Source organism: Motacilla alba, unplaced genomic scaffold (genome assembly GCF_015832195.1).
Source record: "Motacilla alba alba isolate MOTALB_02 unplaced genomic scaffold, Motacilla_alba_V1.0_pri HiC_scaffold_28, whole genome shotgun sequence".
Taxonomy (NCBI): domain Eukaryota; kingdom Metazoa; phylum Chordata; class Aves; order Passeriformes; family Motacillidae; genus Motacilla; species Motacilla alba.
In genome coordinates, this window is record NW_024037374.1 from 583,423 (window position 1) to 594,817 (window position 11,395).

An 11,395-nucleotide genomic window follows, 5' to 3' on the forward strand; every position below is an offset into this window, starting at 1 on the left:
GCGGGTCCCGTAGTGGGCTCGTCCCGCCCCGGCGCGGCCGGATGTCCCTTGCAGCGGCGCGGGCGGCGGCAGCGGGCGCGTGGTGCGGGCCGGGCCCGGGGCAGGTGGGGCTGGCGGGGCTGTGGAAGGGGCCGGTGCACGGGCGCGGTGCCGCAGGCGCTGGCCCGAGCGCGGCGCTGGCGGAGCGGCCGGGCCGGGCGAGGCGGCGCGGGGCGGGAGGAGGCTGCGGCGCATGGCGGCGCCGGGCCGGGGCCGCGGGAAGGGCCGTGCCGGCGCGGCTGTGGCCGGGGGGGTTTCCCTGCCGCCAGCGGCGCCGGCTGCAGCGCCGGGCCAAGGGCTGCGCTGCGGGGCCCGGCTGCAGGCGCAGGGAGCGTCCCGCGCTGGCAACGGCGGCTCCGGGCTGGGAGGGCCGGGCCCAGGAGGAGCAGGAGGAGGAGGCACTTGTCGGGCCCGGGATGAGCGCTGGCATGTATTATCTGAGCAGAGCTGATGTCTCTCACCGCTTTAGCTCTAGAATTACTCTGAGGCCCGGCAAGCCCCCGATCGCTCCGGCAGTGGAGCTTTTCCCACTTATGGGATCGAGTCCTCGTGCCAGCCTGGGAGGCAGCTTGAGGAGAGGGGGACTTGGTTGGGATCTGCCCCATTGCCCGGTGGGCTGAGCCGTGGGTTCTGTGCCCCGGCAGGGCTCTCACGTGGCCCGAGTTCCATGGCTTGGCAGTTTGTGTCCAGGTGCGTGTGGGAATGTTGTCTCAGGGTGTCCCTGAGCCCCCGTGTGCTGGCAGAGCTGTGCAGGTTCTGCGTGTGCAGCTGGGCTGGTGCAGCTCCAGGTGGGAGTGTGGAGGCGGGAAGTGGCAGCTCTGGTCAGCGTGGCCCTAAACCTGGAATGTTTTGTGCTTCTTGCAGGTGTCCGGTTAAACCCAGGATATTCCAGCCAGCCCAGATCTATGATCCAGACACAATGCATGATCCTATCCAGGCCTGGGGTTGGATCCAGCTGCTCCCAAGCTCCTCTCAGGCTTCTGGCGAACCGGGGCATCCCTCCTGCACCCTGTGACCCAACGGAAGGGGCTTCCCCATAAACCTTGTCGGCAGCTTCCTGGGGAGCTGGCAATGCACAGCACGGGGTGTCACTCACTCCTGGAGAGCTGGCAGTGCACAGCACCTGGTGTCACCTACTCCTGGGGAGCTGGGAATGCACAGCACAGGGTGTCACTCTCTCCTGGAGAGCTGCCAGCTGAGTCTCCAGGGCAGAGCTGGGGCTTGTTTTTTTTCCAGGGACAAGCTGTGGGATGGCTCAAATCCCAGTGATTCTGGGAGCTCTTGGATCCTTGCTGCACCCCTGGCAACTTTTCCCTTGCAGTCAGTCCCACTTAATTTTGAGTGTTAGTGCTTTATGTGCGCTCCACCTCCACCTTGGGGTGACTTGGGATCTACCTACACCCTCAGGGGCTGTGGGGTGCCCTGGCTTGTGCTGGGGATGCAAAGAAAGCAGAGCCTACTTGGGGAAGGTGCCCCCAGTGAGAAATGAGGAACAGGAGTTTGTGTGGCTGTGCTCAGAAAGCTGGGAGGGGTGTTGGGAAGGGGGTGATGGTACAAGAGACCAGCAGAACCCTTCCAGGGAGGAAACGGCTTGGACATTCCATGGGGAAGCTGGGCTCTGGCACCAGCACTTTAGGTGCAGGGGGTGAAGGAAGCAGGTGGAGCTGCTCTTTTATAAATCCTGCTCCATGGGATCTGACAATATCCATCCCATGGGACCAGCACCGTGAAAGAGCGACCGGGGCAGGTGCTCAGGGCCAGTGCTGCTCCTTTGGGCTCCCCTTGTCCCCCTCCTGGGACAGGATTAGGATTTGGAAGGGATGTGTGTGGAGTCCCAGCTCTGCTCCCAGCACGGCACAGCCGGGAATTGCAGTGTTGGTGCTTCACTGCCCTTGGCCAGACTTGGAATCTTCTCCTCTTGCTGCCAGATGAGCCGCATGGCTCCTTCTCCTCCAGCCCCAGCTTCTGCCAGGCCTCCTCCAGCACCTCCCAGTCCCTTGCCAGCTGTTCCTCTTTGACTCAGTACTTGGCACTGGAATTTCAGCTCTGCCTTTCCCAGGGATGGGCTAGGAAACCCAGTGTGTCCCCTGCCCTGTCCTGGACACTCTCATGACATTCCGAGGTTTGAGATCCTCAAACTCAGATCTCAGCCCCCCTCACCTGGGGTTTGGGCCTCTCAAACTGGAGTCTGGGATCCTCAGACTAGGGGCTGGGACTCTTGAACTCTTGCACCTGAGGGCTCATTCTCTGTCTGCCAGTTTCCACCCCAAACTGAGGGATTTTATTTTTCATTCCAGTTTCTCAGGGAGGAGCTGGGGCTGTCTGCAAAAGGCCAATCCCAGTCTGACCAGCAGGGCTGGCACAGGTTTGGAGTAGGGAGTCAGTGGGTCAGTGATCACGGCCCCTTGTTCTGTTGGCTATAAAGTGGCTGGTTTTGTACTCAATGGTGGATTTTGGGGGTCACACCCTGGTAAAACTAGGAGATGTGTAAGGGAGGAGCTTATTTGGGGGTACAGAGACAAAAGGGGCATGGGAGGACCCCAGGGTGGGTTTTGGGATCTCCCTAAGTGGGGGATGGGGTTGGAGGGAGCCCGGGTCGACCTTTGGGGGTCTTTGGGCTGGGCTTTGGCATCGTGGGTGTTGGCGCCACCTGGCGGCTGGAAGGACCCAGACTGGGGGTCCTGCTCACTGGGGGGGGGGGGGGGGGCTTTGGGGAGGGTCCCTCTCCAATGGGGCATGTGATGGGAAAACCCTGGAGACCCCAAGAGGGAGATGTGGGCACCCCTGAATGGGGTGGGTCGGTGGGGATGGGGTGTCTTGGGCGTTGGCAGCCCTGGTGACTGGGAGGACCCGCGTTTCGTGGTCCCCCTCACCGGGGCTGGAGTTTGAGGGTGGATTTTGGGGATCCCCGGGACATATTTTGGGATCTCAGTGTCGGTTTTGTGGGGTTTAGGGGTCCTGGATGGATTTGAGGGTTCCGGCATCTGCAGTGCAAACTCCAGGATGGGCACAGTGGGCCAGACACCGCACGGACACCACATTGATGTGAGGCCCTAAAAACTGGGGGAGGGTCCCCAACACAGTCCCCCTGCTGGCCTCTGCTGTGTGCAGCTCCTGGGGGACACGTTCCACTCTTCCCAACTTCCCACCCTTCCCCAAAGGTGAGGTGTACACTGGTCACCCCCCAAAACTGGGGGGTGTCACAGCCCAAATCTGTCCAATTGGAACCCCCCTCACACAAAACCACCATTTCATGGGTTACTCCACCCACTGACCTCCAGCATTGGGTTGTTCTCTCCCAAACCCTCCAAAGCAACACTTACAACCACAAAATTGAAAGTCTCCTAAACCAGAAACCTCCCAAATTCTGCCCAATGGGAGCTCCCCACAACCCACTGATGAATTATGGTCTGAGCACCCAGAACAACTCCAAATTTCAGCTCTCCAATCTACTGACCAATAAAATTTTTGTTCTTTCCCGTTAGCATCCTCTAATCCAGGGTGCAAACCCTCCATAAATTCCCAAAATTAGAGTGCTCTCAATCCAGAACGCCCCAAAATTGCAGTTCCCCCACGCAAACCCTCCAGTCCAGGCATTTCCTACCCACTGTTGCCCAAAACTATGGTCTCCTCACAAAAAAAAAAAAAAAAAAACAAAAAAAAACCACAAAAAAACAAAACAAACAAACAACAACAACAAAAAAACCACCACCAAAAAAAAAAAAAAAAAAAACCCTAACCCAAAATTTGGGTGGTTCCAAAGCGTTCCAAACTTTGACTCCCAAGGATTGGGTTCTCCCTCTTATCTTTGAGGCTGCTTCACATTTTACAGCAGATTCCCTCCAGTTTACTGGTTCAGCCTTATGCTTTAGAGTCCCCCATTTTTGCCACACCCTTGGTTTTGGGGTCTCACCAGGGGGGTTGTGCATAGCTTGGATCTATGTGGATACCCCCCACTCTCCAGGGGTTTCCTCCAATTTTCCCCCCAATCTATCTCCTATTTTTACAATTCAACCCCCCATTTTTGGAGTCCAGTCTCACCACTGTTGGTCCCGCTCCAATTTTGGGGCTCACCTGTGGGGCCAGGTTGTCCAGCAGGACGATGTCAGCCCCGGCTCCCGCAGCTGCCAGCGCCTCCTCCGCACTCGAGCACTCGACCTCCAGCCGGCGGGTGAAGCCCCCAGCCTGGCGCACCCCCAAAATCATCTGGGGAAGAGGGGGTCAGGGGGAACCCCAGAGTGATGCCCAATCCCTCAGACCCAATATGGGGTGGGCTAAAATGGGGGATCCCCCAGTCATTGACTTAAGATTAGGGTCCCCCATCAACCCCCACACTCATCCCCAGAAATTGGGGTCCGGTCCCTAAAATCCCCCAATTCCAGGGTATCCACTGACCCCAAAGTTTGGCTTCTTCCACCTATGATCCCTCCCAATTCAGGGGTTACCCCCCAAACTGGGACCTCTCCTACATATCCCCACCAGTCCATGTCCAGAACACCTCAATCCAGGAGTTTGTCCCAAAATTGGTACCCCCTTCAAGTATTGGTGCTTCTCCAGCACCATCTAAGTTCGGGATACCCCAAACCATTACTCCCTCCAAAATTGAGCCCCCTCCACCAAAACACCCCATTCCTCCAAACCTCATGTTCCCCCCATTCCACACCCACAAAATTGGGGTTGTCACGCCTACCACCCAGAACCTGCCAATTCAAGGGTCCCCCCACCCATCCACCCCCAAACTGTGGTCCTGCATCCCCAGTCTCTGGGGTTCCTTGCCTAGCACCCCACAATCCAGGGGTGTTTTTTGGGCAGGTTGATGCTCACATCCAGGCCAGTGATTGGGTCTCTGACTGGCTGTGAGGGACATCTGGACATTGGGTGTGGCAGCGGGGCTGGAGCTGCTGAAGCCATCGCCTTTCTGAGAGCGTCCTTGTGGAGAAGGGGACAGCTCAGCACATGCTGGTATTCAAAGGTCGAGGGAGAAGAAAAGCAGACGGGAGGGGTTCTTTGTATGGCATTCCAGTGGCATTTGTTGACAGCACTCTGAAGATAACCAGGGACAGAGAACCACAGAGGGTCCAGGGTTATAAACGGGGCAAGGGAGGTGGAGCATCAGGGCTGAGAGCCATTGAGTTGACAGAACAGGGGTGGTACAGAGGCGGGGATAAAGGGTAACAACCAGCTGGGATGCAGGGGAGGAGCGGTAAAAAACTGGGTCCAGTTGGGAAAGCAGGGGCAGGGAACATTCTAGAACTGGGGAGGAGAAAAGGGATGATGTAACTGGGAGTATTGACATAAAGGCACAAGGAGCTGTGGGAAAACATCTTGTGTCGCCCTAACTTAAAGGGGTGTTTCTTCCCAAGGCATCCCTGCCTTAGCAGCTTCTCTTGTGTCCTGGGATTCAACACGTGGGGGATCCCCATGGGGAGAGATTGGGAGGTCATCATGGGGAGGGACATGGTGGGAACAGAGGATGGATAGAGCCCATCAGCCAGATGTTTACCCAGGGCAGCAGCTGGTTCTCCAGCAGGTTGGGAGGGACATTTGGGGCATTAAGAGGTCACCTCTGGGGGCAAAGGGGGATGAGAGACACCACGAGGACACTGGGGGACATGGTGGTGAGAGACATTCAGGTCAGAGATTGGTTCTCCAATGGGGGGTTCATCAGGGCCATCTGGGGGTCACCATGGGGGTGGGGCACACAGCAGGACATGGACAGGGGATGGAGGGTGGGGGAAGGGGGTGGGTTGCTGTGGGGAAGGACATGGGGGGACACATTGAAAGGACACAGGGACATCATCGAGGGCATGGTGGTGATGGTGATGATGATGGTGATGGTGGTTGTGGTGGTCATGTGATGATGATGATGGAGTTGAGTGTTGAAGATGGGGGTGGTGACAATGGTGGTGTTAAGTGATAAAATGGAGATGCTGTTGATGAAAATGGTGATGGTGTCAATGGTGTTGGGTGATGATAGTGGAGGTGATGGAATTCACTGTGGTGTTGATGATGAAGACCAAGGTGTGGATGATAGTCATGATAATGATGACAGTGATGGTGATGATGACAATGGTGTTGTCAGTGTCATGGTGATGGTGTTGGTTGTGTTGGAGTTGATGGTGGCAATGATGGTATTGATGATGAAGATGATGGTGAGGGTGATGAAGAAGATAGAGGTGATGATGGTGTTACTGGTGTCATGGTGACAGTGTCGGTGGTGTTGAATGAGGATATTGATGTTGAATTTCACCATAGGGTGGGTGATGGCATGAGTGATAAAGATGAGGTGTGTGGTGATGATGATTGTGGTAATGATTATGATTATGATGATGCTGTGAGTAGTGTCATGGTGATGGTGCCAATGGTGTTGGATAAGGAGGATATTGGTGATGGATTTCACCATAGTGTGGATGGTGGCATGAGGGATGAAGGTGAGGTATATGGTAGTGATGATGATGATGGCCCTGTGAGTAGTGTCATGGTGATGGTGTCAATGGCGTGGATGATGAAGATGAAGGTGATGATGAAGAAGATGACAGTGATGATGGTGCTGCTGGTGTTGTGGTGACGATATGGAGGTTGATGGTATTGGGTGATGATGATGGAGGTGTGGGTGATGAAGATGATGATGTTGTGGGAGATGAGGTTAATGGTGTAGGTGGTTGTGGTGATGAAGATGATGGTGATGATGAAGGCCACCCCTGCTACTCGTTGAAGGCATTTCACATCTCGATGGGGACCAGCACTGACAGCACCGTTGGAACTGGAGCCTCAAAGATGTCACAGTCCAGACCCTGAAAGACCACTCTGTGCTCTGGGACCTGCATGAAGTGGGGCTGGAGGGGGGGTCACCGGGCTGGAACACTTAGGGGACACCTTGGGGACATCTGGGGAGGACTGCTGGGGGCTGGGGAGGCTCCACTGATGTTGGGATTAAGGAGCAGCAGTCACCCGTCCCAAACGCTGTCACCACGGGAGGACTTTGCCATGAGACAAGCGCAGAATGGAGCACCCTAAGAAAATTGTCCTGGAGTTATCTCGGACCTCGGGGGAGGTAAGCAAAGCTGGGGGAGCAGAATGAATCCCCGGTGGTGGACAAGGAAATCCAACCCAGCACCTGTGCTGGAATCAGCTCCAACTGGGTCAAAGGGAATTCCAGAGGGGCAGATGGTGACCACCGACTCACGGCCACCGAGCCCAGAAACCTCCGGCTGAAGAGAAGAGACAGCCTGAGCTGGGACTAATTAGCAGCCAAGGCCAGGGAATTGTTGAACCTATGGCATTGGAGAGCTGTCTAGCCCATGAGCACTAATTCCTTAGTTGACTAAGAGCTGGATAAATGGACAAACAGGGAAAGGTTCAGAATGACCTCAGGACCCCCCACCGCCGAGAAGCTCCGGGAGAGGAAGGATCAACAGGATACTGCTGGATCCATGGGTGGTGCTGACCTTCTGACTGATCTCTCTCCCTCCCTTCTCCCTTCCTTGCCCTCACATTCTATTGTTCAGTAAATTCCATACTATTGACTTTGGCACACGGCCCATTTTGCCCCTGATTTTGGGCAGAGACACCTCAAGAATGGGATCTGAACAGCTGGGGATCCTTTAAGTGACGTTAACCCCCTCATTCCCGACACCCATGAGCCCAGGAGTGCTGATCCTTGGGCAGGGAAGCACTGTCACTCCCAGACGGCCCAGAGGAGCCAGGACTCCAGGCTCCTGTCCATGATCCACTCCTGCCCTGAGCCTAACCTGTGCTCCCTGGGGATGCACTGGGGATGCCCCAGAGCCCTGGGCAGAACCTGTTTCCCTTTGTGCCCCAAACCCTGGGGACTCCAGAGGGTGCTCTGGGTGCCCCTCGTCCCTCCCAGCTGTGGGGGGACATTCTAGGGTGTCCTAACCTGCCCTGTCCAGGGCACCAGCTGGGGGGGAAGGGAGAGGGACCCCTGGGAGCCCCCAGAGTCGCTCTGTTCATGGTGGGGGAGAAATTGGAGACTCCCAGGGCTGAGTGAGGGGACACAGAACACACAGCGACAGGGAACACACACAGGGACAGGGAACACACAAAGGGACATGGGAACACACAGGGACATGGGAACACACAAAGGGACATGGGAGCACACAGGGACAAGGAGCACACGCAGGGACAGGGAGCACACACATCAATATGAGAAAAGCACACATGAATACACAGAGTTGCTTTGCTGAAGGGGTTTATTGATTATTCCAGGGAAATTCCAAGGGCTCCCAGGGAATCAGGGGGGTTTTCCAGGGATGATCATCTCCTCATGCCGCTAGAGAGGGACAGGACGTGAGTGTCACCACCAGTTCCAGGCCTGAAAGGCAGCACCCAAATTGTGACCTGCCATGTCCACAGGGACATGAGAGGGCCCTCGTTCCCATCCCTCCCTCTGCAGGGTCCTGCAGCAGGAGAAGGGATTTGGAGCCCCAGATATACCTGGGGCAGGACCTGGCTCCTGAGATCCCAGACCCCGTCAGCCTGGAATATCCCAAAACCTCCCAGAGCCCTCCCTGCTCCCACAGGGACCCTGGGTGTCTCCAGAGCCCCCTAGTGCAAGGAAAGCCTTGGGCACAGCTCTGTCCACCTAACCCTGGGACATGGATCAGGGACAGCCCCCTCCATGTGCCTTCCCCGAGCTCTGCCCACCCCAGAGGGCTCCGTGATTCACCCTGGCCCCCGAGGATCTTTTGTGGGGCAAGAGACCCCCAGGATTTCTCACCAGGGCATCCAGAGGGGCAGCCGGGCATCACTCCTGCAGAAGCTCCACCTGCTCAGCCAGGGAGAAAGCTTGGGTTAGAGCCACACTGGAGGATACTGGGGCATGCTTGAAGATACTGGGGCGAGCTGGGGTGTACTGGGGCACAGTGGGGTGCACTGGGATGCACTGGGACGGCCTGAGGCATCATGACCAGGAGAGAGGAAGCTCTGGGCCCAGCAGAACTCCAGGTACCCACCTCAGACCTCTTCACTCGTCCCATGCCTTTTGGTTTCTGTAGAGAGGTGGGGAGATGTCACTGGTCACTGGGGTGTCCCCAGTCCCAGCAAGGCATGAGGGCACCCAACTGGCCCCCAGTTCCCACACTGGTGCCCCAATGCCAGGACTTACCGGAATGCATCCACCTATGCCTCCTACAATGCCTGACTGCAGAAGGAGAGCAAAGGTTTAGTCTGGATTGGCCCTTGTGGGGCTTAGGGGGTCACAGGGGTCCCCAAGCCCCATGGCTGACCCTGGCCTGAGGGGGAAAATCCCTTCTGCTCCCCCCAGTCCCACTCGGGCCAGGTTCACCTGATCCCTGTTCCTGCAGGGAGCATGGGGGGGATGGAGACAAGGAGAGCGAGGGGAATGCGCGGCCTCCAAGGAAGAGGGGACAGAGTGGGATGGGGTGGCCTCAAAGACAGTGAACTGCAGGGAGTTGGGGGCCCCAAGGGATGGGGCAGGGGGTGTTGAAGGGATGGGAGTAGGGGAATGCGGGTGTGGAGGCAGGAATTCCAATGGGGGGGGTCCGTGGGGGCTGAAGTGGGGGGTGGGGAGGCAGGAGAAAGTGGGGGAGGAGGACCAAAATGGACGGGTTTGGGAGGGGCTTTGGGAGTGGCAGTCAAGGAGGGGATTTGGGGACACCACTGTCATGGAGAATGAGAAAGGGAAAGGACTGGAGGGAAAGGGGACAGGAAATGGACAGGGCATGGTGCTCTTTGGGGTTGACTGGGGTGCACTGGGACGGGTGGCAGTACAGGGGGACCCAGGAAGGGGCAGCCTTGGGAAGCTCTGGGGTGTACTGGCAGGCACTGGGCTGCACTGGCATGCCCTGCAGGGTCATGGCCATGAGAGGGGAGGGTCTGGGCCCAGCAGAACAACTCGGGGTACCCACCTTGCCGTCACCAATGCCACCAATTTGCTGTGGAGAGACCATGAGATGTCACCAGTCACTGGGGTGTCCCCAGTCCTAGTAAGGTTTGGGGGCGACCAAACTGCCCCCCAGTTCCCACACTGGTGCACCCAGCTCCAGCACTTACCCCAGCACATATAACACCACTGCCCTCCATGTCGGCCTGGGGAAGGAGAGCAAAAGGTTGGTCAGGATTGGCCCTGGTGGGGCTGGGCGGGACACAGGTGTCCCCAGCCCCGCCTGGCCCATGGCTGTCCTCTGTTCTGAGCAGGGGCTGCCAGGGGATCTGGGGACACCGCTGCAGGGTGAAAGGCAATGGACGGAGGGGAAAGACTGGAAAGAAGCCTAGTCTGCACTTTCGTTAGTTTGGACATCTTGGTCCCACTTCAGCCTAGTTTGGGATTGGCCTTTTTCCTTGGGGGCCAACAGGAGATGCTGCGGAGATGCCCGAGGGGATCGAGAGGATGGGATGGGGAGGCCCAAAAGGATGGGATTTTTGGGGAGCAGGACAGGAAAGCGCTGAGGCCCTCCCTGGGAGGAGCTGGGCCCGACCATCCCGTGGGGAAGCTAGGCTCTGGCAGCAGGAATTTAATTGTGGAAAGGGGAAGAACAGAGGCGATCGTGGCAAGGAGAAAGCAGCAGCGCCTGGGGCTGGGGAGCCTGGGGCAGCCCCTGGATTGGGAAGAGCCCCCAGCCCTGAGCCCACCCCGTGTCCGTGGAGCCTCACCTTGCTCTGTGCTGGGAGGCACAGCAGGATGGAGAAGAGCAGGGCCACGCTGAGCACAGCCACCTTCATCTTCCTCTCGCTCTGGGCAGCGCTGGGTGAGGCTGCAGCAGGTGAGGAGCACCTTTATCCCTGCCGGGACTCCTCCCTGCACCCTCCCTGCCAGCCCCCAGGCCAAAGCCCGGCTTGGCACAGCCCCCAGCCCTGGCCACAGGCCCAGCCCTGGCACAGAGTCCATCCCACCTGTGGCACAGATCCAGCCCCCTTGCCCAGCATCCCTCCTGCTTCCTGCATGGGGCAGCTGCTCCTGGAAGGGCCCAGGCACCTGGGGGACCAAGGGGGGCAGGCAGGGAGCCAAAGGCATCTGGGGACCCTGTGGGGACAACCCCCAGTCCAGCACAACCCATCCTCCAACAGCCCCAGTGCCAGATCCCCCATCTCCTGCTGCCCCTCCCCTCCCAGAGCTTTCCCTGTGGGACAGCCCAGAGCTGAGCCCAGCCCCAAACCCAGTGTGGCTGAGCAGAATTGCCCCTGTTCTCATTCCAGCCCCTTGGCTGAATGGGGAGGCTGCACTGGCCCCTTTTTCTTGGACTCCAGGACCCTGGGATCAGGGAAAACAGGGAGGTGTGAGGACAGTGGGGTAACCGGCCATGGGAACAGCTGAGTGCCTGGGATCTCCAGTCTCTGGAGGTGCAATGGGGAGCACTGGGGAACGGTGGCCCTG

At 57.9% G+C, this 11,395-nt stretch overlaps 1 long non-coding RNA gene and 1 other non-coding gene across 2 annotated transcripts; one reads left to right on the forward strand and one right to left on the reverse strand.

Moving 5' to 3' along the window:
- Positions 1 to 447: 447 nt before the first annotated feature.
- LOC119696448 lies at positions 448 to 531 on the forward strand. Its single transcript, XR_005255584.1, has one exon. It is a non-coding gene; the product is annotated as a small nucleolar RNA SNORD45 (small nucleolar RNA).
- Positions 532 to 8,234: 7,703 nt separating this feature from the next.
- LOC119696389 lies at positions 8,235 to 10,756 on the reverse strand. The gene is made up of 6 exons (XR_005255560.1): positions 10,675 to 10,756; positions 10,075 to 10,110; positions 9,930 to 9,956; positions 9,015 to 9,202; positions 8,780 to 8,827; positions 8,235 to 8,374 (listed from the first exon to the last, which is right to left on the reverse strand). It is a non-coding gene; the product is annotated as an uncharacterized LOC119696389 (long non-coding RNA).
- Positions 10,757 to 11,395: the final 639 nt, after the last annotated feature.